The sequence below is a fragment of the Schistocerca piceifrons genome, chromosome 7 (genome assembly GCF_021461385.2).
Source record: "Schistocerca piceifrons isolate TAMUIC-IGC-003096 chromosome 7, iqSchPice1.1, whole genome shotgun sequence".
NCBI lineage: Eukaryota > Metazoa > Arthropoda > Insecta > Orthoptera > Acrididae > Schistocerca > Schistocerca piceifrons.
In genome coordinates, this window is record NC_060144.1 from 465,437,351 (window position 1) to 465,463,619 (window position 26,269).

At 44.5% G+C, this 26,269-nt stretch overlaps 1 pseudogene; it reads right to left on the bottom strand.

The window, feature by feature from the left end:
* Positions 1-4,295: 4,295 nt before the first annotated feature.
* LOC124709448 lies at positions 4,296-4,413 on the bottom strand (annotated as a pseudogene).
* Positions 4,414-26,269: the final 21,856 nt, after the last annotated feature.

Sequence of the window (26,269 nt, forward strand, 5' to 3'; positions counted from 1 at the left end):
GTTGCCCAATTCTGAGTGAATACTGTATAGTTTTCTTTGTATGTATTGTATATGTGTTCATTTTAGTGTACCTCTGACACGAATAAAGAAAGATCACAGCTACCGATTTCGACAGGATTCGAATAATTCCTTAGTAGTGCGTCGCTTGCTTTTTGTTAGTGTGTATAAAGAGAGGGATATTTCATTCACGGTGTGGTCGTGGACGGATTCAAACCATTTCTACCACACTGTCGTGTCTGTGTGTCGATCCCTTTTACTGCTCTGGTTTCATTTAACCGACTGACACATACACATCCGCAACTTTTAGCTGTTGAATCTATGAACTGTGCAACTTTCACAAATCTGCCCTTAGTGCCAGTATCCGATCTCCGCAACTAGGAAGAGACCTCTGAATTTCTCTTGGACACTGCCCCAACATGTTAGTAAGCCGTAGTGTAGTAGTGTAGCAAAGTAGAGTTAAAGGTCATTATTTCCGCTACTGGCCATTAAAATTACTACACCAGGAAGATGACGTGATACAGACGCGAAATTTAACCGACAGGAAGAAGATGCTGTGATCTGCACATGATTAGCTTTTCAGAGCATTCACACTAGGTTGGCGCCGGTGGCGACACCTACAACGTGCTGACATGAGGAAAGCTTCCAACCGATTTCTCATACACAAACAGCAGTAGACCGGCGTTGCCTGGTGAAGCGCTGTTGTGATGCCTCGTGTAAGAAGGGGAAATGCGTACCATCACGTTTCCGACTTTGATAAAGGTCGGATTGTAGCCTATCGCAATTGCGGTTTATCGTATCGCGACATTGCTGCTCGCGTTGGTCGAGATCCAATGACTGTTAGCACAATATGGAATCGGTGGGTTCAGGAGGGTAATACGGAACGCCGTGCTGGATCCCAACGGCCTCGTATCACTAGCAGTCGAGATGACAGGCATCTTATCCGCATGGCTGTAACGGATCGTGCAGCCACGTCTCGATCCCTGAGTCAACGGATGGGGATGTTTGCAAGACAACAACCATCTGCACTAACAGTTCGACGACGTTTGCAGCAGCATGGACTATCAGCTCGGAGACCATGGCCGCGGTTACCTTTGACGCTGCATCACAGACAGGAGGGCCTGCGATGGTGTACTCAACGACGAACCTGCGTGCACGAATGGCAAAACGTCATTTTTTCGGATGAATCCAGGTTCTGTTTACAGCATCATAATGGTCGCATCCGTGTTTGGCGACATAGCGCTGAACGCACATTGGAAGCGTGTATTCGTCATCGCCATACTGGCGTATCACCAGGCGTGATGGTACGGGGTGCCATTGGTTACACGTCTCGGTCACCTCTTGTTCGCATTGACGGCACTTTGAACAGTGGACGTTACATTTCGAATGTGTTAAGACCCGTGGCTCTACCCTTCACTCGATCCCTGCGAAACTCTACAGTTCAGCAGGATAATGCACGAACACATGTTGCAGGTCCTGTACGGGCCTTTCTGGATACAAAAAATGTTCGACTGCTCCCCTGGCCAGCACATTCTCCAGATCTCTCACCAATTGAAAACGTCTCATAATTGGTGGCCGAGCACCTGGCTCGTCACAATACGCCAGTCACTACTCTTGATGAACTGTGGCATCGTGTTGAAGCTACATGGGCAGCTGTACCTGTACACGCCATCCAAGTTCTGTTTGACTCAAGGCCCAGGCGTATCAAGGCCGTTATTACGGCCAGAGGTGGTTGCTCTCGGTACTGATTTCTCAGGATCTATGCACCCAAATTGCGTGAAAATGTAATCACATGTCAGTTCTAGTATATTATATTTGTCCAATGAATACCCGTTTATCATCTGCATTTCTTCTTGGTGTAGCAATTTCAATGGTCAGTAGTGTATATTATTATTATTATTCACGTTTGGGTCCTACTGGACCACGCGAAGTACAATCACGGGGCATTCAGTTATTTTCTTTTAGACTTTCTCTCTGCCCAAATTGTTTTCATTCTCTCGGAATGAGCTCTTTTCCTTTCATCAGACCATGTGGTTCCAGTTTTCTTTGGTTTTTCAGCTTGACCAACTACCCAGTCATGAATTTTTTGCCTAAATAATTTTCTGTCTTGAATTTCATCTTGTTTTATATCTGCCTCTTTCATGTCCTCTTTTATAGCAGCAATCCATTTTATTGTCTCAAATTTAGCTTTACTTCGATTTTCGTAGAATTCCACTACTTGTTTAGTTAGTCTGGTAGCATCCATTCTTTTAATATGCCCATAAAATTTTAATCTGCGTTTTTTCATATCCGAATATATGCTGGTGTATTGTTGAATTTCACTATTTGCTCTTAGCCTGTATGTTCCTTCTTCAGTATATTTTGGACCTAGAATTTTTCTGATTACTTTTCTTTCTCTTTTTTGGATTTCTTGAATGTCCTTTTTTCTGTTTAAAATTAGCGTTTCAGCCCCATAAAGGCACTCTGGTTTTATGACCGTGTTGTAATGTCTCAATTTAGAGTACCTCGAGAGACATTTTTTGTTGTAGATGTCTTTTGTAAGTCTAAAAGCTGTATCCATCTTTTGACAACGAATTTCATTTCCAATTTTTTCTAGACCAGTCTCTGAGATTGTTTCACCTAAATATTTGAATTGCGAAACTCTTTTGATTTTTCCATACTTAGTTTCCAAAAGTTTGGGTGCCAGTTTGTTGCTAGTCATATACCGTGTTTTTTCAAATGAGATTTGGAGACCTACTCTTTTTGCTGTTTCTTTAAGAATTTCTATTTGTTTCTGAGCAATTTGGATGTCCTGCGTTAGAATAAACAAGTCGTCTGCAAAGGCCAAACAGTCTATTCGAATATTTGTTCGTCCTAATTTCACTGGTTGCTCAATTTTGAACTCCAATTTTCGTTCGCGCCACTCTTGTATTACTTTTTCTAGAACGCAGTTAAATAGCAACGGAGAGAGTCCATCACCTTGCCTCACGCCTGTTTTTATTTCAAAGGATTCTGAAATTTCTCCTCTGAACTTTACTTTTGATTTTGTACCAGTTAGCGTGTCTCTGATAATTGCCGTGGTTTTAGGATCCAGGCCTTGTTCTTTCACAATTTGGAAAAGAGATTCACGATCCACTGAGTCATAAGCCTTTCCAAAATCTACAAAGGTACAAACTAGTTTTTTATTGTAAATTTTTTGATGTCTGAGAATTAGTTTGAGGACTAAAATCTGTTCTGGGCAAGATCTATTTGGCCTGAAACCTGCTTGATATTCGCCAATTTTCCATTCAAGTTGTTGTTGTGCTCGGTTCAGAAGACATTGAGAGAGGATTTTGTATGTGACATCAGTTTTGTCCCCCTTCTTATGAAGTGGGTGAATCAAGGCGGTTTTCCATCATCAGGAGTGTATATTATTATTATTATTTTAAAATTTAAATCTTTACCTTAATACCCTCACTGACAAAAGCATAAAGAAATGATGTACTGTACAGGCATCAGAGGACCACTGCCTGACGCCAAATTTATAGGAGCCTGCCATATGCGGCCTCCTACGTGAGTGTAGGACAGCTAAGAGGAGATGGGGTGGTGGGGACATGTGGAGCGCCGGGGCGCTAATATGACATCATTCAGTTAACATTTATTAGCAAGAGTTTCGCATTCACTTTGTCCTTTTCCCGGCAACCATGCTGAGCCACCGTTGCGCGAAGGCGCGCAGAAGCACGTCTGGGCCCGGAGATGATTTCTCAGGCGCGGACACTGGCGTTGTCGGAGGTCAGTTTTGCAGCCCTGCCGTAGGAGGGTCTGGCTGCCAAGGCCTCGATGTGGACGTGTGTCTGAGCCTCACCACTCTCGTTGAGTGAAGCTGCACTTGGGGTCGGTCGCAAAACTCTGCATGGCCCAGCTGCCGGTTGCCCAGATGGCATGTGGGTAGGAGACCCAACAGCGACATGAACGATAGCCCTAGAGACGATACCAGCATACAGTTGGTACGACGGTACCTGTACTATCCAGGAGTTGTGGCATAGGCGCCCTGCTCTGAAGCTGAACAGCTCACAGAGGGGCAGATCGGTTCTTCTTTCACGGAAGATTGGCGGGACCTTCATCTTCAGTCACTTACGGTTGTGACTGGCAGCAATGAAGCTCACAAGGTGGAAGTTCCTTCCACAGCCTGAAAGGAGTTTACTGGGGAACACTTGTAAGCGGCACCAGAATAGTCCACACCGCTCTCCCGGCCGTATGTCAGTTTACGAGACCGGAGCCTCTACTTCTCAATCAAACAGCTCCTCAGTTTGTCTCACAAGGGTCGAGTACACCCCGCTTGCCAACAGCGCTCGGCAGACCGGATGATCACCTACCCAAGTGCTAATCGAGCCCGACAGCGCTTAACTTCGGTGATCTGACGGGAACCGGTGTTACCACTGCGGGAAGGCCGTTGTCTTCATAATAGCATCGTGGGCATGGAATTACCTTGCCTAGTTTCTCTCTCAATTTTGAATTGTGTATTATGTACAATTATAGGACGGTGGATCAGGTCTCTGTCCCGATTTTTTAGCTGAGTGGTCAAAGCGACCAAATGCTATTCAAAGGGGTCCGGGTTCGATTCCAGACTTGGTCGGAGATTTTCTCCTTTCGGGGACTGGGTGTTGTAGTGTCTTTATCATCATATCATCCCATTGACGCGCAAGTCGCCGAAGTGGCGTCAGCTCAAAAGATTTGCACCAGGCGACCGGTCTGCCCGACGGGAGGCCCTAGCCACTCGACATTTCATTTCATAAAATAAGAAAATTAATAAATTAAAATGAAACTAGTATAAACGATGAATGTCTCTAATGGGCTCGATAATGCAGATCGCTGACTGTGCGTGACCGCAGAGCCAAAGATGCTGTACTGCTTTCTTGCAGTAAGAGAGCGCTTGTGAGGGAAAGACGATGGAGTAGGCAGTCCTTGTGGTGTGCTGTGCGAAGTCGCCAAGAGTTAGATTAATGTAGGTATGTCAATATTGTTGAACATGCAAGAAGAAGTCTTCAGGCAAATAAGGTAAAGATTTAAATAACTATAATTTCTGTTTTTGCCAGCGCCAAATGAGTAACCCCAGAACGCACGTAGTTAAATATTTCATTTTTGTAATGCTTTTAAGATTTGTTAACAGAGTTATGTGTACTTTGATGATTTGCATTTATGTTGGATTAATGAAGTTACATAGCACTTGCTGTTTAAATCTCATAGTTTGCGAATCAATTGTGAGTAATGCAACTTCACTTGTCAGATATTTTTGAAAAGACAAACTTAACTTGCAATATAATTTTGCTCAAAATTTACTGAATTTTAGTAATTCACCATAATCAGTGCCGCCTCCCAGTCCAGATCATATATTTTTCAAAGAAGTTGGATTTTCTTAAATGTTCTCGTTTATCAACCAAATGAATTTCATGTGCATTTCAAGAATTACGTCCAGCATTGCACACTGCTGAGCCTGTAGCTAGCATTAACAGTTTTTTTTTTTAATGAGAGACCAGAATATATCGCGTTACTCCGTTGCTGCTCTAGAGGTAAGACAATTTAATTTGTTTGTTAGGTGCACAGGGACCAAATTTATCTTTTTGAACAGGGACAGATGATTCACTGCCTCAGGAGCAGAATGTATTTTGCAGTGACTGTATTTCTTTATTAGTATTGGGAGCTGCATTGCCCAATCAATTCGTGTAAAGTTTTGCTAACAGTAACACAGAGTAAGCACACCACTTGCACTTACAACACGCAACACGATAATTTGAGTTCAGTATCCATTCCACAGATCACACATTCATTTAACGTAATAATAAAGTTATATATATATATTTTTAAAAGAACGTTACAAGCCCGATAGCGCGGATTTGTAGCAGAGGAGGCCAAGGCGGTGCACGGCTGTAGAAACTTCATTGTACCCACCAGACCCTCCTGCAACTAGTGGAGCTGGCCCTTCATCAGCATCCGTGGTGCAGATGGAATGATCAAACTTTGAGAGAGACTCAAAAGAAGATAAGGGTTTTACAGCAGTCGATGACGTGATTCTCCCCCCCCCCCCCCCCCCCTCCATTCAGGTGACTGAATGTGCTCCAGTTTTCTGGGCCTGTCAGCACTCTTGGCTGGCCTAGTTAACTTCGGGACTTCAGAGCGTTCATTTATGCAAAGTTTTCAGACTGAAAGGCGTTCTTGTGTCATACCTAGGTGGAGTTACTACATGTAGCCTCGTTACAAATGAGTGTTGTGTCCACTCAGCACTGTTGTCTAAGCGCTGAATCAAATGTTTTCCTGGCGTCCTTTCTCGAACACTGTGAGGCAATAAGCTCTCTGCCTGTTTGTACTTCGACGCTGCCAGAGTTGGAATTTGTTACGCCACCGTTGCGTACCCGGCAGACGCGTTACACTTAGCATTGTCCCAGCCGGTTCTATTCCTGCACTTAAATACGATTCGTCTGTGCATCAGTATAAAGGAAATAAAATTTCTAATAACGACTTGCAGATACTTTTATTCAAAAGATATTTTTAAGCTGACGACAACGTTTAAGCTTTCCGCAAAACACACTTCAGTAAGTGCAATATATCCACCTCACCCTTTTTGCATTGCAAAATTTAGTTCAGGTTTCTTTCGTTTCCTTGTCAGTGTTCTTACCAAGTTACTGATGAAATCGATAATGTCAGGGTGAGCCGATTCAAACGAAGTTTCAAACAAGGATGAAAAGTGCCGCACGCATCTGTCATTCTCTAAAACGCAGAGGTCTCCTCTGTCCAAATGTATGCACTCTTAGGGGAACTCGGGGCGGAACGGGATACTTAATGTTTAACAATTTCTATAAAAGAAGGGAACACAAGGAAACAGTTCGTAGAGTGATAAAAAAACACTTTGTAGTGTAACCTAATGTACCATATTTTAAGATGACTTAAAACAATACATTTTGCATTTTTTACAATTTTTCAAAGAAAGTCTTGTATATTTCCCGTTCCGCCCCACCCACGGGGCAGAATGGGATAAGGGTATTGTTTGTTAAATTATTGCATAAATGTTGAATTTCAATTATGAATATCGTATTAAACTATGACAAAATGTTGTATAACAGGTAATTCAGACTAAGGAATGTGTAATTTAAATAATTAAAAAGTCATTCTCCAAAATTAGAAAATATTTTAATGTCATTCTGAAAAATGTATAATGCTTAATAACCAGCAAACCCCTAAATACAAGCCCTTTCGACAATAGTCACTAATCAGTATTTCCTCTTCATCTTCACTGTCTATGCCAGCACATGAATTGTGTGCCCACTCTGGCGTGCGACCCAGCCCTCATTAGAAACGGAGTAGAAGTCCCCACAGTAGAGACACTCACCATCCTATCTCTCTGATTCTCTCTTCTCCATCATCTTCTTCCTTTTATTTTTCTTAAGGTCTTCGATGTCCTCTGTTTTTTGTGTGTGTGTGTACAGTTTGATATTTTGCCTTAAGTTGCATTGCACCTGAAGTCTCTGTCCTGAAATTGTTCATATTTGTTCACCCTCCTCCTTTCTGTAGGCCTACTTTACGTGCGACAGCTTTATGCAGTTCCTTCTTACGAGGAGAATCTGTTAATACGACGGTTTTTCCTTTTCGTCTAGTAGTCCGCCGAGTATTCAGACAGATTAGAGAAATTGGAATGACAGCCTCGGGCGATATCTGGAAAGCTGAGTTGTTCGGCGAACATAGCTGGTTGGGAGAGTCTGGCATCCATGAACATCCAGGCTGGGTTTGCTTTCTACTTGCATCAAAATATGACAGGGCAGAAAGGGACACTATCCCATTCTGCCCCGCCCCGTTCCGCCCCAAGAGCACTTTTGAGGTTAATAACTTTTATGGAGTGTAATAACTGACGTATTTAAACGCATTAAATAACTAAAGTATAACAAATGCCATGCACTTTAAGGGAATGTGACATTTAAGGTATACAGTTAACAATTAACAGCTTACCTGGCGTTGAACTTCACCAAACGTTAGAACAACGCAAGCGGTAACGTGACGGACAACAATTCACTTAGATCTCGCACTTCAAACTAAATCAGAATGGCTGCCCTCGCTTCCCTTCCACTCAGAGAAATAGTCACATGCCCATACAACAGGTTGCAACACTGTCCAGTCTAGAAAAGAGCAATTTCCCATTGTGCCCCGCTATCCCGTTCTGCCCCGAGCTCCCCTATACCTGAAGGACAAGTTGCGGAATTCGTGTAGTAGTGTTACTGGATCATTCGTCAATCTTCTCTGAGTTGCAAAGTTCGTGTTCGCTCTACACACTGCTTCCCCGCCATGACTTAACGTTGGTGATGAAGGCTCATGGGACAGCCTAGTACCAGATCTACACATCTTGAGGGCTCCAGAGCGACCAGTGGACTCTTCATAAGGCAGTGACTACTACGCTGTCCGGTCAGCCTATATTATTTTTGGCTTTCAATAAGTGATTTTCTATGCTACTTCCATTCTATTAAGTATTACATTTGCTGATTAGTTTATTTGAACAAGAGGGAAACTGTACAACGCTACCCTCAAAACAAAAGTGTTTCATGTTACCATATACAGCCTTTTCGCTTTCTCAGTTTAAGGAACTGAAAAATTTCTGTGGAACTTCTGATAATAGTTAAAAAGAAATCTAAACTTCATCCGAACAGGCCATGAAGGTCCAACTGTACCGACCGGCCGCTGTGTCATCCGCGGCCCACAGGCGTCACTGGATGTGAATACGGAGGGGCATGTGGTCAGCACACCGCTTTCCCTGCCCTACGAGGTGCAATCAAGTTCTAAGGCCTCCGATTTTTTTTCTAATTAACTACTCACCCGAAATCGATGAAACTGGCGTTACTTCTCGACGTAATCGCCCTGCAGACGTACACATTTTTCACAACGCTGACGCCATGATTCCATGGCAGCGGCGAAGGCTTCTTTAGGAGTCTGTTTTGACCACTGGAAAATCGCTGAGGCAATAGCAGCATGGCTGGTGAATGTGCGGCCACGGAGAGTGTCTTTCATTGTTGGAAAAAGCCAAAAGTCACTAGGAGCCAGGTCAGGTGAGTAGGGAGCATGAGGAATCACTTCAAAGTTGTTATCACGAAGAAACTGTCGCGTAACGTTAGCTCGATGTGCGGGTGCGTTGTCTTGGTGCAACAGCACACGCGCAGCCCTTCCCGGACGTTTTTGTTGCAGTGCAGGAAGGAATTTGTTCTTCAAAACATTTTCGTAGGATGCACCTGTTGCCGTAGTGCCCTTTGGAACGCAATGGGTAAGGATTACGCCCTCGCTGTCCCAGAACATGGACACCATCATTTTTTCAGCACTGGCGGTTACCCGAAATTTTTTTGGTGGCGGTGAATCTGTGTGCTTCCATTGGGCTGACTGCCGCTTTGTTTCTGGATTGAAAAATGGCATCCACGTCTCATCCATTGTCCCCACCGACGAAAAGAAAGTCCCATTCATGCTGTCGTTGCGCTTCAACATTGCTTGGCAACATGCCATATGGGCAGCCATGTGGTCGTCCGTCAGCATTCGTGGCACCCGCCTGGATGACACTTTTCGCATTTTCAGGTCGTCATGCAGGATTGTGTGCACAGAACCCACAGAAATGCCAACTCTGGAGGCGATCTGCTCAACATTCATTCGGCGATCCCCCAAAACAATTCTCTCCACTTTCTCGATCATGTCGTCAGACCGGCTTCTGCGAGCCCGAGGTTGTTTCGGTTTGTTGTCACACGATGTTCTGCCTTCATTAAACTGTTGCACCCACGAACGCACTTTCGACACATCCATAACTCCATCACCATGTGTCTACTTCAACTGTTGATGCATTTCAATTGGTTTCACACCACGCAAATTCAGAAAACGAATGATTGCACGCTGTTCAAGTAAGGAAAACGTCGCCATTTTAAGTATTTAAAACAGTTCTCATTCTCGCCACTCGCGGTAAAATTCCATCTGCCGTACGGTGCTGCCATTTCTGGGACGTATTGACAATGAACGCGGCCTCATTTTAAAACAATGCGCATGTTTCTATCTCTTTCCAGTCCGGAGAAAAGAAATCGGAGGCCTTAGAACTTGAATGCACCTCATATGCCAGTTTACGAGACCGGAGCCTCTACTTCTCAATCAAGTAGCTCCTCAGTTTGTCTCACAAGGGTCGAGTGCACCCCCTTGCCAACAGCGCTCTGCAGACCGGATGGGCACCCACCCAAGTGCTAACCCAGCCCGACAACACTTAACTTCGGTGATCTGACAGGAACCGATGTTACCACTGCGGCAAGGCCGTTAACTTGATAATAGTTTCGTGGATATGAAATTACCTAGTCTAGATTCTGTCTCAATTTTGAATTGTGTATTACGTACAATTATAGGATGGCGAATCAGGTCTTTGTCCCGATTTTTTATTAGCTGAAGTAAGATATGTACAGGTAATTACAAATACACTGCCGGAAAAATATTAGTTAGAGAGTTACAATTCACTCAAAAATTTCTTGCTGCTACATTGCATATGGAGTACATGAAGTGATTACATTTACAAATCAACAGCACAAGCGGTTCTGAGGTACCAGATGTCGACCCGTATTGAAACCCCTGTATTAGTACGTGGTGTAATCTCCACGGGTAGTAATGCAGGCGCTGACTCTGGCATCAAGTCGATCGTGCAGACGGCGAATAATGTCCTGGGATACGTGATGCGACGTCTGCTCGACCTGTTCACGTAGCTCTGTAAGAGTTATTGGTGGATGAGTCGCACAAGTCACTTCTCGTCCCATCATATGCCACACGTGCTCGACTGGGGACAAGCATGGAGATCGTGCTGGCCAGGGAAGTTGCTGCACGTCTTGCAAAGCACGTTGAGTTTCAAGGGAAGTGTGTGGACGAGTATTATTCTGATGCAACAATACATCACCTTTCCGTTGCAAGAACAGCGAAAGAACGACTCTAACAACATTCTGCAAATAACGGGTGCTGGTTGACGTCCCACCCAGAAACACCATAGGTGAACGGGAGTTGTAGCTTACGGCACCTCAGACCATAAGGTCTGGGGTGTGGCCAGTGTGTCGTTGGCGAATGCACTGTACGAGACACCATTCACTGCGTGTACGTTGTAGCCGGCCGGTGTGGCCGTGCGGTTAAAGGGGCTTCAGTCTGGAACCGCGTGACCGCTACGGTCGCAGGTTCGAATCTTGCCTCGGGCATGGATGTGTGTGATGTCCTTAGGTTAGTTAGGTTTAATTAGTTCTAAGTTCTAGTCGACTGATGACCTCAGAAGTTAAGTAGCATAGTGCTCAGAGCCATTTGAACCAACCGTGTACGTTGTACACGTGAACGACTATTAGTTGCGTGCAGCCAGAATACACTCTCATCGTTGAAGACCATGACGCGTCATTCCGTCTTCCAATTGATCTTCTGACGGCACCAGTTGAACCGTGCACGTCGATGCTGTGGCGAGAGTGGAAGATGGGATAGAGGTGTGTGTGCCCATAGTCCTGCTGCCAGCATCAGGTTTGCAACAGTTCGTGTTGGCACGTCTGAGTTCACAGGCCCTCTTATCTGTTCTGGTAGCTATGCGATCTGCCATCACTGCCTTACAATACGACAGTCCTGGCGGAAGTGGACGTCCAGAACCTCCTCTACGGCTGTAAGACTTTTCACTTGACTATTGATACCAATATCGTTGCACAGCTGACGTAAAACATCCGACTTGTATGACAATTCTCTGAAAGAACCATCCCGCCACTCGGAAGTACAAAATTTGACCCCTTTAAAACGCGCTCAGTTGGCTGGGAGGAAGAACGAGTGCGTCTTCGTGGCATGGTCGTCTTCTTGCTTCACACGTTTGCGCCCCACTGAGCCTTCTGTCTGTGGACATTCCCTATTAAAGGGTAGACACAGATGACGCTCAGATAGCTATGTCACTACGCTGTCTGTTGGCGGACTACGGCCAAACCATCATCAGTACATCTACGAGTTCTATCCAACTGGTGGTATATGTCATCATCGGGCCAAAATCGATGTCGTCTTTCCAGATTACTAATTTTTTTCTGTCAGTGTATGAATACTATTCTCCATAGCTTACACTTTTTTTTCACATAATGCCCACACCGCATCGCAGCACTAAATTTAAGATGCGTGTGTCGTTGAATTTTCCTGGCTGATTGTGGAACTACCGTCAGACTGTTGGTTTGGCTTCATCGTTGCTTGTGAATCGCTGACCTGCTAGGAATTTTTTCAGCTGATCCAAAAAGTGGAAATGACTAGGGGAGAGTTCCGGACTGTATGATGGGTGGCCCAGACTCTTCCAGTGGAATCACCGAGGCTTGTCGGTGGTTCTCATTGCCACATGTGGCCTCGCATCGTCGTGGAGCCGGCCGGGGTGGCCGAGCGGTTCTAGGCGCTACAGTCTGGAACCGCGTGACCGCTACAGTCGCAGGTTCAAATCCTGCCTTGGGCATGGATGTGTGTGATATCCTTAGGTTAGTTAGGTTTAAGTAGTTCTAAGTCTAGGGGACTGATGACTCAGAAGTTAAGTTCCATAGTGCTCAGAGCCATTTGAACCATCGTCGTGGAGGATGACAACGTTGTCCACATCGAGAATCTCTCGGCGCCTCTTCCTCATGGCAGCACGCAGAAGTGACAGTGTGCAACAATAACTGTCGGCTCACACGGTTGCACCTAGTTAACTGAAATACAGCAGGAGAGGTCCACGGTGTTCCCAGAAAATTGTCAACACCAGTTTTACAACAGACCACAATGAACAGAATATTTTTGTCACAGGCGATCAAGGATGTTCCCACATGATGCGCTGCTTCTTCGATTCCGGCATGAAGTGCTGTATCCACGTTTCACCTTCAGTAACAGTGAGGTCCAGGAAACTGTCGCCCTCCCTGACACATCGCAGCAGATGCTATGAAGCAATCATTCGCTTGCCTTTCATTATTTCATCCAACTGCTTAGGCACGCACCGACGTGAACGGTGTCGTACACAATCTCATAAAAATGCCAGTCTTCGAAGAAATGTTCTTGAGATACACACGCCGATCTACTTTCACCAACGCCTCAGTCAGCGACGAACGTGGCGCCCCCGAACGCTCACTGTCGTGCAAGTCTTACAGGCCTTTTTTCGAACTCACAAGACCACCACCTCACACTTCTCAAAGCGAGGCACTTTTCTCCATACGTGGACTGCATATCCCTGTGGATTTCGACAAGCATTCATCCCTTAATCCACATAAAGCGAATCACACTTCGTTGCTCGTACGCCTTGGAAGCGTGAAGCACAACCACCCTCTTCAACAACGGACAGCAGATAATGCCAGCCGGTCCAACAAAGGTCCACCACTGGAAATGGATAAGCTGACTTCGCATTTACAGCTGTAATTTGCTAAGAAAATAGGGGAAATATTTTCTGATTCGACCTCGTAGAGTTTCTAAGTTTCCTGCTACTCTTTTAGCTCCCGGTACGTTTTGAACCCATACGTTTGTAAAAGATAGTAATACAGGTGCAATGCGAATGCAAACGTCACAGGAAGCTGAACATACACTCCTGGAAATTGAAATAAGAACACCGTGAATTCATTGTTCCAGGAAGGGGAAACTTTATTGACACTTTCCTGGGGTCAGATACATCACATGATCACACTGACAGAACCACAGGCACATAGACACAGGCAACAGAGCATGCACAATGTCGGCACTAGTACAGTGTATATCCACCTTTCGCAGCAATGCAGACTGCTATTCTCCCATGGAGACGATCGTAGAGATGCTGGATGTAGTCCTGTGGAACGGCTTGCCATGCCATTTCCACCTGGCGCCTCAGTTGGACCAGCGTTCGTGCTGGACGTGCAGACCGCGTGAGACGACGCTTCATCCAGTCCCAAACATGCTCAATGGGGGACAGATCCGGAGATCTTGCTGGCCAGGGTAGTTGACTTACACCTTCTAGAGCACGTTGGGTGGCACGGGATACATGCGGACGTGCATTGTCCTGTTGGAACAGCAAGTTCCCTTGCCGGTCTAGGAATGGTAGAACGATGGGTTCGATGACGGTTTGGATGTACCGTGCACTATTCAGTGTCCCCTCGACGATCACCAGTGGTGTACGGCCAGTGTAGGAGATCGCTCCCCACACCATGATGCCGGGTGTTGGCCCTGTGTGCCTCGGTCGTATGCAGTCCTGATTGTGGCGCTCACCTGCACGGCGCCAAACACGCATACGACCATCATTGGCACCAAGGCAGAAGCGACTCTCATCGCTGAAGACGACACGTCTCCATTCGTCCCTCCATTCACGCCTGTCGCGACACCACTGGAGGCGGGCTGCACGATGTTGGGGCGTGAGCGGAAGACGGCCTAACGGTGTGCGGGACCGTAGCCCAGCTTCATGGAGACGGTTGCGAATGGTCCTCGCCGATACCCCAGGAGCAACAGTGTCCCTAATTTGCTGGGAAGTGGCGGTGCGGTCCCCTACGGCACTGCGTAGGATCCTACGGTCTTGGCGTGCATCCGTGCGTCGCTGCGGTCCGGTCCCAGGTCGACGGGCACGTGCACCTTCCGCCGACCACTGGCGACAACATCGATGTACTGTGGAGACCTCACGCCCCACGTGTTGAGCAATTCGGCGGTACGTCCACCCGGCCTCCCGCATGCCCACTATACGCCCTCGCTCAAAGTCCGTCAACTGCACATACGGTTCACGTCCACGCTGTCGCGGCATGCTACCAGTGTTAAAGACTGCGATGGAGCTCCGTATGCCACGGCAAACTGGCTGACACTGACGGCGGCGGTGCACAAATGCTGCGCAGCTAGCGCCATTCGGCGGCCAACACCGCGGTTCCTGGTGTGTCCGCTGTGCCGTGCGTGTGATCATTGCTTGTACAGCCCTCTCGCAGTGTCCGGAGGAAGTATGGTGGGTCTGACACACCGGTGTCAATGTGTTCTTTTTTCCATTTCCAGGAGTGTATTTTACTGGTTTTCGGTATGTGCCTATACAGCCATTTCAACAGTGGTAAGATGATACGACAGTGTGTTTCCACAATTAGCAATATTCATTAGGGCCAAACCGTACCCTGGTACGAATTTACAAAGGCTTAGACTTATCATGTGACGCCATGTAGGCGATTTTCCTGTCAGTTATGACGATACGAAAGTAATTACGACAAACCATCCAGTCTCCCCAGTTTAAAACATACGAGTATCACTAGTAAACGTTATCTATTTCTGTTGCTACTGTTCCTCGAGAGGAAAAAAATATACGAAGTAACAACGCCGATAAAGGGCGTGACAGGATACCGAATTCCGGCGAATAATCCTGTAAAGTAGAAATGAAATACCAGTTAAGATATGAAGTAATATACGGAACAGTGACGGTCCGAAAGTGCCGAAATAAAATTAGTGGAAAGCTTAACAAGGAATGTGTTTTTAAAATGTAGGCGGATTCTATTCCTACAGTCGTAATTATTTCTACAAATTCTGTTATTGTCAGACACGACAAAGTAAAAGAAAACATTACGACAGTTCGCAAGCATGAGACTTTCTAAAATATCTTACCGGGGGAGGGAGGAGGAGGGGAATGGGGAGAGGCCACTTGCATGGATGCCAATAATTGCAGTGCTTTTTTTTTTCTTTTCCTGCGTGGGGAACAGTTCCGCCATGCAAGAGACTCCCCGTGAGATGACGAAACTTGTCTTTAATGTCTGATGCCCGCTGGACCTCCTGACAAAACAACCCTCCCCACCCATTCAAATACGTAATTCAAAATTTAAGTTTGCACAGTGGATTAAAATAAGGAACACGTGCTCCTGCATGAACAGGAATATAGTAACAAAAAACTCTACAAATCCACCCAACCTCATGGAACCATATATAGATACACAAAAAACACATCTAGAAACTGAGGTAAATTTATCAAAACTAGACATGATTGCCTTAATGGGATTTCCGTGATCGTTCATTAAATAAAAATATGGCATTTCAGTCTTTGATCGCTATTTTTTATTTTCAATGACCGGTTTCAGGCTAGCTGCCCATCTTCAGATCATATATTGCAGTTACAGAGTAACTCGTCAGTACAGAACTATCGCTGTTGAGTTATGACAGCGAACCGATAGTTCTGTACTGTCATTTTCAATGACCGGTTTCAGGCTAGCTGCCCATCTTCAGATCATATATTGCAGTTACAGAGTAACTCGTCAGTACAGAACTATCGCTGTTGAGTTATGACAGCGAACCGATAGTTCTGTACTGACGAATTACTCTGTAACTGCAATATATGATCTGAAGATGGGCAGCTAGCCTGAAACCGGTCATTGAAAATAAAAAATAGCGATCAAAGACTGAAATGCCATATTTTGAGGTAAATTTCACTCACGAATCGCCAAAAATTAATAATGTGCTACTAATCAATTGAAGTAGCACCATAAAGACTCTAAGCATCGAGTGATGGCTGAGTGAAATTACATCTTCTTAACTTCGACTCAAGTTAACCGACAGTGCAAAACACTACTTACCCTGGCAGTATTCAATGCGAGAACTCTGCCTCTCTCCACGCAGTGCTCCCATCGCAAATAGGCGCGCCTAAACTGCTAATGGTCTGGTGAATCCGTCTGCCTGGAGAAACCTGAAATTACGGACCACAAGTAAACATGAGGAATGACAGCACCCTATGGTGGCTGTACAGTGTACTACATCAGTTGGACTCTAGACATCATGGTCAACACACTGGATGGAGCTATTGCCTATGACAACTCAAATTGTTTAAATAAACACTGCAAGCAAAATAAAGACTTACGTCCATCCTACCCAGCAGACCAGCATAGGCTGAGTCCTTTACCTGCAGATTCCAAGGAAGATCTGGTGGATGGAGGACTTAGGTTAGTGGAGGTAGCCCAATTAACCTATTTTCCCACCAAAATTTGAACCTGCTACTTTGATGTCATTGCGACATTGCCACATCTTTCGCCACCATCTTGGATCTGCCATACTGAATAAATCTGGCGACAGTGTAATGTTGGGCGACACTCTCTTTGCCCTACTACTGTTGTAATGTGTTTGCACTCAGATGCATATCTGCAGTTTGCGTCTTCAGGGACTCTTGTTATAAGAAGTTCATGTATTCGGTCATAATACACTGAACCTGGGAAACCATTGGTTTCGGACTAGAATTATTTGGTTTGTTGTAGCAATGATATGGGCCACAGAATGGAGACATCCAACAGTATTGGGACAACCTGTGTTCTGGCACAAAGTACCGTTATCCAAGATGGCTGCGATGATGTCACCCAACCCCAACCTGCGTTCTGACACAAAGAACCTTTAGCCAAGATGGCGACGATGACGTAATACAAGATGGTGGACGTGATGTCATTGAAGATGGTGGATTTTGGCGGGAAGTTTAAATTTTGGTGGGAAGATAGGTCAATTGGGCTACCTCCAATAACCTAAACCCCCTCCCCTCCCCCAGAAAAATGTCAGGAAGTTCAAATTCCAACAGGATAATGCATCACACCATGGTTATCTCTACTAACCTAAGAAAATCGCGGGAAGATAGCTCACTTGGGCTACCTCCACTAACCTAAGTCACCTGGCCGCCACATCCCCCTAGGAACTGGCTCCAAGTTTGAATTTTGGCGGTAAAGAAAGGTCACTTGGTGTTTCTGTACTAAGCTAAGAATATGGTGTGAAAGAAAGGACAGTTGGACTACCTCCACTAACCTAAGTCACCCATCCGCCACCTCTTCCTAGGGATTGGTGAGAAAAGGACTCAGCCTGCAATGGGCTTGTGGAGAGAGGAAGGAGTGTACTTTATTTATTTTGGAACAATTTATTTACAGATGGAGTATATTTATTACACTGATACAAAACACACACTGTCACATGCTTGGGGTCACGCCATGCAACCTACAGACATGCGAACCACTAAAAGACTCTGCAAACATGCTTGATAATTGTCAACTGTCGAAATCATGCACCAGTCTTCATTTAAACAATTTGAGCTACTACCGCCATTTGGTGTGTTCGCCATGAGGTCCTGTGCCCAACTGATCTAGTACACAGAGAGTGCTATCATCTGTTCAACCTCTTTCTCTCTCCTGCAATTCTAACAGGACACATCTGATGTGTCTAGCGTGCATGAGCACATAGTGACATCACTGCATACGTATACAGACGACACAGATTGTGCAATAGAAATCTGCCCACTATTCTAACAAAACACATGGGCGCCACTTCTGGCCAAGTCCCCACCCTAGCCGCAGCTGCGACAGCATCACTCTGGTGTCCATGGGCCACCCTCCCTCAAGCTAGTGGGTTATGGCTGCAGCAACCATGCTGATCACAGCGGCCTGATTACACATGGCTGCCTCCTCCGTAATCATGTCCTTGCTGATCATGTGAGGTACAGCACACACCCATGTCCACCTTGCCACAGAACTCCAAGGCATGCTCACACTGATCCAAAACTCGAAATTCCTCCAGGCGGCACAAGTGTTTACTGATGCTGCCGCTATACCTATGGATACTGATGTTACAGACTGCACTATGGAAACCAGTTCCAGAATAGCACAGGCTGCTTTCCCCGTAGCGATCCTAACAGAACATATGAACTACACCCAGCCATGCGTACCTGTCCCAGCGTGACTGACATCTCGCCACGAAACTTCCACTTGGTGACTCGCCATCTAAAAGGTTATCAGTGTTATTCTGACGTCACAGTATTCTGACGATACAGTTCGATACAGTTCCCCACAGTCGTTTAATGAACAAAGTAAGAGCATATGGACTATCAGACCAATTGTGTGATTGGATTGAAGAGTTCCTAGATAACAGAATGCAGCATGTCATTCTCAATGGACAGAAGTCTTCTGAAGTAAGAGTTATTTCAGGTGTGCCATAGGGGAGTGTTGTAGGACCGTTGCTATTCACAATATATGTAAATGACCTTGTGGATAACATCGGAAGTTCACTGAGGCTTTTTGTGGAAGATGCTGTGGTATATCGAGAGGTTGTAACAATGGAAAATTGTACTGAAATGCAGGAAGATCTGCAATGAATTGACGCATGGTGCAGGGAATGGCAATTGAATCTCAATGTAGACAAGTGTAATGTGCTGCGAATACACAGAAAGAAAGATCCTTTATCATTTAGCCACAATATAGCAAGTCAGCAACTGGAAGCAGTTAATTCCATAAATTATCTGGGAGTAGGCATTAGGAGTGATTTAAAATGGAATGATCATATAAAGTTGATCATCGGTAAAGCAGATGCCAGACTGAGATTCAGTGGAAGAATCCTAAGGAAATGCAATTCGAAAAGAAGGGAAGTAGGTTACAGTACACTTGTTCACCCACTGCTTGAATATTGCTCACTGGTGTGGGATCTGTACCAGATAGGGTTGATAGAAGAGATAGAGAAGATCCGACGGAGAGCAGCACACTTCGTTACAGTATCTTTTAGTAATTGCGAAAGCATTATGGAGACGATAGATGAACTCCAGTGGAAGACTGCAGGAGAGACGCTCAGTAGCTCGGTATGGGCTTTTGTTGAAGTTTTGAGAACATACCTTCACCGAGGACTCAAGCAGTATATTGCTCCCTCCTACATATATCTCGCAAAGAGACTATGAGGATAAAATCAGAGAGATTAGAGCCCACACAGAGGCATACTGACATTCATTCTTTCCACAAACAATATGAGACTGGAATAGAAGGGAGAACCGATAGAGGTACTCAGAGTACCCTCCGCCACACACTGTCAGGTGGCTTGCGGAGTATGGATGTAAGATGTAGATGTAGATGGCTTTGTAAAATAAGAGCCAAGTCTACCTCTCGGAAATTGTATACTCTCCCAGAAATAGTTAACGCTCGCTTTCTTGATGTCTCAGCTTGTATGCACGGAAATTCTTGCCCTAACAGAACCTGTTAACGAAAATAACGCGTAATAACGCCGAATGCATTCCTCACGATGGCCCTAACATGGCACCCCATCCATCACGTGTTACCCTTCAGGCTTGCAACGTACACAAACGTTCTCACTGCTATGTAGCGACTCCTTTATCCCAGCACAAAGGATGTGAATGAATCGAGCATTATGATTGGCTCTTGTCGAATTTACCCGCCTAGTTACTGATGCCATCAGTATCGAAGCACCATCCACTTTTTCTTTCTTTTTGCAGAGGGGACTTTAAGATGTAAAATTATTTTGCACAGATAGCTACATTGCATTGACAGTTAAACCCACAAAGTTGTCTACAGATCATCAAATACATGCGAAACTAACAAGAATATTGGAAGCCAGGAATATATTTACCAGTGTATCTACAATTAAATATTACGATTGCTGCTACAGTCTGACACCAAACAGATAATGTCTCCTCTTGATGGCTGTGCTTCTGGAATGAATCTCAGTATCTATAACACACATAATTTTCCACGTAAAAAATCTCTCTCATACTCTTGTGGTTATCAATGTGATGAATCTATATGTCCCTCATGGTCGGACACACACTCATCTTCTCTAGTCACGCCACAACATAAACCACAGTAACTTCACAATGCAATATATACACATTTCACACAACTTAAGTCACAGTAACTTTACAATTCAATATGTACACATTTGGCTGAAAGCAAGGGGAAACTACAGCCGTAATTTTTCCCGAGGGCATGCAGCTTTACTGTATGATTAAATGATGATGGCGTCCTCTTGGGTAAAATATTCCGGAGGTAAAATAGTCCCCCATTCGGATCTCCGGGCAGGGACTACTCAAGAGGATGTCGTTATCAGGAGAAAGAAAACTGGCGTTCTACGGATCGGAGCGTGGAATGTCAGATCCCGTAATCGGGCAGGTAGGTTAGAAAATTTAAAAAGGGAAATGGATAGGTTAAAGTTAGATATAGTGTGAATTAGTGAAGTTCGGTGGCAGGAGGAACAAGACTTCTGGTCAGGTGACTATAGGGTTATAAACACAAAATCAAATAGGGGTAAAGCAGGAGTAGGTTTAATAATGAATAGGAAAATAGGAATGCGGGTAAGCTACTACAAACAGCAATCTATTGGTTACGACCTTTAGATTAAAACTGAAGAAACTGCAAAAGGGTGGGAATTTAAGGAGATGGGACCTGGATAAACTGAAAGAACCAAAGGTTGTACAGAGTTTCAGGGAGAGCATAAGGGAACAATTGACAGGAATGGGGGAAAGAAATACAGTAGAAGAAGAATGGGTAGCTTTGAGGGATGAAGTAGTGAAGCCAGCAGAGGATCAAGTAGGTAAAAAGACGAGGACTAGTAGAAATCCTTGGGTAACAAAAGAAATATTAAATTTAATTGATGAAAGGAGAAAATATAAAAATGCAGTAAATGAAGCAGGCAAAAAGGAATACAAACGTCTCAAAAATGAGATCGACAGGAAGTGCAAAATGGCTAAGCAGGGATGGCTAGCGGACAAATGTAAGGATGTAGAGGCTTATCTCACTAGGGGTAAGATAGATACTGCCTACAGGAAAATTAAAGAGACCTTTGGAGATAAGAGAACGACTTGTATGAATATCAAGAGCTCAGATGGAAACCCAGTTCTAAGCAAAGAAGGGAAGGCAGAAAGGTGGAAGGAGTATATAGAGGGTCTATACAAGGGCGATGTACTTAAGGACAATATTATGGAAATGGAAGAGGATGTAGATGAAGATGAAATGGGAGATACGATACTGCGTGAAGAGTTTGACAGAGCTCTGAAAGACGAGTGAAAACAAGGTCGCGGGAGTAGACAACATTCCACTGGAACTACTGACGGCCTTGGGAGAGCCAGTCCTGACAAAACTCTACCATCTGGTGAGCAAGATGTATGAAACAGGCGAAATACCCTCAGACTTCAAGAAGAATATAATAATTCCAATCCCAAAGAAAGCAGGTGTTGACAGATGTGAAAATTACCGAACAATCAGTTTAATAAGCCACAGCTGCAAAATACTAACACGAATTCTTTAATGACGAATGGAAAAACTAGTAGAAGCCGACCTCGGGGAAGATCAGTTTGGATTCCGTAGAAACACTGGAACACGTGAGGCAATACTGACCTTAAGACTTATCTTACAAGAAAGATTAAGGAAAGGCAAACCTACGTTTCTAGCATTTGTAGACTTAGAGAAAGCTTTTGACAATGTTGACTGGAATACTCTCTTTCAAACTCTAAATGTGGCAGGGGTAAAATACAGGGAGCGGCAGGCTATTTACAATTTGTACAGAAACCAGATGGCAGTTATAAGAGTCGAGGGACATGAAAGGGAAGCTGTGGTTGGGAAGGGAGTAAGACAGGGTTGTAGCCTCTCCCCGATGTTATCCAATCTGTATATTGAGCAAGCAGTAAAGGAAACAAAAGAAAAATTCGAAGTAGGTATTAAAATCCATGGAGAAGAAATAAAAAGTTTGAGGTTCGCCGATGACATTGTGATTCTGTCAGAGACAGCAAAGGACTTGGAAGAGCAGTTGAATGGAATGGACAGTGTCTTGAAAGGAGGAGATAAGATGAACATCAACAAAAGCAAAACGAGGATAATGGAATGTAGTCGAATTAAGTCGGGTGATGCTGAAGGAATTAGATTAGGAAATGAGACACTTAAAGTAGTAAAGGAGTTTTGCTATTTGGGGAGCAAAATAACTGATGATGGTCGAAGTAGAGAGGATATAAAATGTAGACTGGCAATGGCAAGGAAAGCGTTTCTGAAGAAGAGAAATTTGTTAACATCGAGTATAGATTTAAGTGTCAGGAAGTCATTTTTGAAAGTAATTGTATAGAGTGTAGCCATGTATGGAAGTGAAACATGGATGATAAATAGTTTGGACAAGAAGAGAATAGAAGCTTTCGAGATGTGGTGCTACAGAAGAATGCTGAAGATTAGATGGGTAGACCACATAACTAATGAGGAAGTACTGAATAGGATTGGTGAGAAGAGAAGTTTGTGGCACAACTTGACCAGAAGAAGGGATCGGTTGGTAGGACATGTTCTGAGGCATCAAGGGATCACCAATTTAGTATTGGTGGGCAGCGTGGAGGGTAAAAATCGTAGAGGGAGACCAAGAGATGAATACACTAAGCAGATTCAGAAGGATGTAGGTTGCAGTAGGTACTGGGAGATGAAGAGGCTTGCACAGGATAGAGTAGCATGGAGAGCTGCATCAAACCAGTCTCAGGACTGAAGACCACAACAACAATGTACACATTTTACACAACAGTGCAGATATCTTTTATCTCTGTACAGCACTCCAAAAAATTATGGTATGCCTATACTCACACGAGGTATAAGTCATGATGCCCCTCAATCCTAGGGAAGCACTATCCACCTTTTCTTTCTTTCTACATACATGAGATTCAGTGACAATAAACTATTTTACACTGATCGCCATATTGCACCAACAACTAAACCTTGCAAAGTGCCATGCATATTTTCAAACATGGAAAGACTCTTACACAGTTACACTGCTCTCCCACTGAGGTCAGGAGCTTGAATAGTAGAGCGTAAAACCGATCTCCAACCCAGCAATGTATCACTGTGTACCGTGACGATGTATTAACATACAATTCATATCCTCCACCGTACAAAATCATCCCTTTTACGTCAGAAACCCGTCAGTGGATCGAAGTCACTCTCAGAACTGTTGTGCAAAGATTGGCTCATTTCCACCCCTTGGTACAAACATGTTACTGTTTCTGGTCCAGTCCTGCCAGCTTGCTCATGTTTCTACACCCATCTCCAGACCCTGGGATTGCAAGAACATATCTAAATCCGCATGGTTTGCACACAGTAATATTCTACCAATCGCTCATGCAATATCATTCCGAAGATATAGACTGGGAATTATTTCTATACAAACCTCAAACTTTAGCTAGGTGGAGCATGCTCTAGACCACTGAGTGACTAGAAACAAACATACGAAAAATGATATTTCCACCCATGAATACCGATCTCAGTGATGTAACAGATTCAAAATCATCCCTATAATTTACATGGTCAATGAAGGTGTTTCTCATGTCCAGAGAACCGGCAAATGTGCCTTTTGCCTGCTAGATGCACACAGCACAAATGATCTTCTTGCAACTAAATAAAGATGGGATATGTGAAGAAACAGTAAACCGAACAGTTCACATGGGAGGGAATAATGGTCTAGCACAAACACATGCCCATATTGAATCTTATCAAATTTCCATGAGATCACGAAAGCTATCCAACACATACTAAGTATTAGTTCGTTATTCGGTCTTCTGGAGGACAACATGGTTAATTCATCTACATTCATGCACTCCAACAGGTCTCTCCATTTGGAGGGCTTCTACTATTGATGGGGAACGTGAATCATCCCCACACAGTTCACCAGAACTGCACGTCAAGCATGCACAGGTAGAATCATTAACATAGGAAACCGGTCATATATGTATTTTATTCCTGTACTTACAACTAAATGTTACAATTGAGGTCTCAGGAGTGCTACCAATGTGTCTTAGAAAGAGGAATGTATTCGGCCACATGGCAGAAAAACCTGATCACAGAAACTACTGTATGTTACTGTCACAAGCGGTCTTGGTCCCACAGATGCACACAAGTATCCATGTTAAAAGCTATACTGTTTTCATAAATCGAGGTACGACATTACCTCTGAATGATGTGGTTTCTTCTGGATAAATACCGAGATGGTGATCGAAGGAATGTGTATTATCCAACCAACACGTAGCCCATGATGCAACCTCATGATAAAATTATCGCATTTTGAAAGTGATTTGGCTAAAGAACATGGTACGTAAGTGCTATCTGCAGCTCCCTCACACCACCCCAGCTAGATAATTCTATAGTTTTTGTAACGCATTCCATCTCGATGCAATGTCAGAGGGTCGTTGATATATCCACTGGGCTATAGGCAACGGTTGATTGAGAAGGATCACAAACAGTAGTAGATGGTGTGATGATTAAGTCGTAAGAAATGTAACACAAGCTTTTCAGATCTCCAATGCCACGCTCTCTGCTGGAAATGCTGTCTGGGATTTGGAATCAAGTCTTTCCATTCAAGCACATACTTGCAGTGGGACCTTTAATGATTACAACCACTACTCAGTCATATTTCTGGCACTCTCATATCTAGAAACGATCCACCTTTCTCGAATCTATCTGCTGCAGTAAAATTATCATGTCGTTTTAGGTGGCCCCTCTGCATCCTGCAAATGCCTCCTCAGACTATACGCTACCATCCCTGCACCTTTGCGCATGTGATCGTTCCAGTGTAAGTCAGAACTGATTAGAGGTCAGAGGAAATATGTCTACCACCTCCTGCAATTTGTGCAGAAACAGGCGAAGCTGAGTTACTGTGACAGAACCATGTTGTAACCATTCGACGGAATCGAAGCCTGCTCCTGCAACATGAAGTAGTATAAAAGACATCACGGGAACGGGGGGAAGGACTTGCCGCCAAAATCCGCCATCTTGGATGACGTCATGGCCGCCATCTTGGGTTACGTCATCGCCGCCATCTTGGATAACGGTACTTTGTGCCAGAATGCATGTTGGGGTTGGGTGACGTCACCACCGCCATCTTGGATAATGGTACTTTGTACCAGAATGTAGGTTGTCCCAATACATCCAACGACATAAGATAATTCACAAAAGGTAAAGTGCTATGGCCCAGCATTGATGAATGAGTGAATTATGAAAAGGAAACCAGGTCATCTGTTCACATGCTGCTGTCATGAACACCATGTTTGAAGGATCCTTAACTCATAAGCAGGCAACAAGTTGTTGGAATTTCATGCTTCATCACAGAGCGTGTAAGTCGCAGGCGTGCCCACTCTTTAAAGCAGAATAGGTGAAGATCTGTGGCAGGTCCGACGACAGGACATTAAAATGGCAACATGCATCTGCTCCAAATGGAAGTGACACAAGAAGCACTTCACCTTTTGTGGTCACATTTGGGATTTTGTCTGCCAGGGGACTGGGTGTTTGCGAAGTCCTCATCATTTCATCATCATTCGAGAAAGTGGCGATACTGGACTGTGTAAAGATTGGGAATTTGTACAGGCGCTGATAACCGCGCAGTTGAGCGTCCCATAAACCAAACATCGTCATATATAGGGAGTTACGGTCTTTGGTCGAAGCGTGTGTTGTTGGTTTTTGGCGGGCCTTGGTTCTGACAGTTAACTGGAGTGCACATGCGGCAAGTTGTTGCCTTTGGGGGACTCCAGCAGTCAGGTATTGGCCTTAAATGGTTCAAATGGCTCTAAGCGCTATGGGACTTAACACTGGAT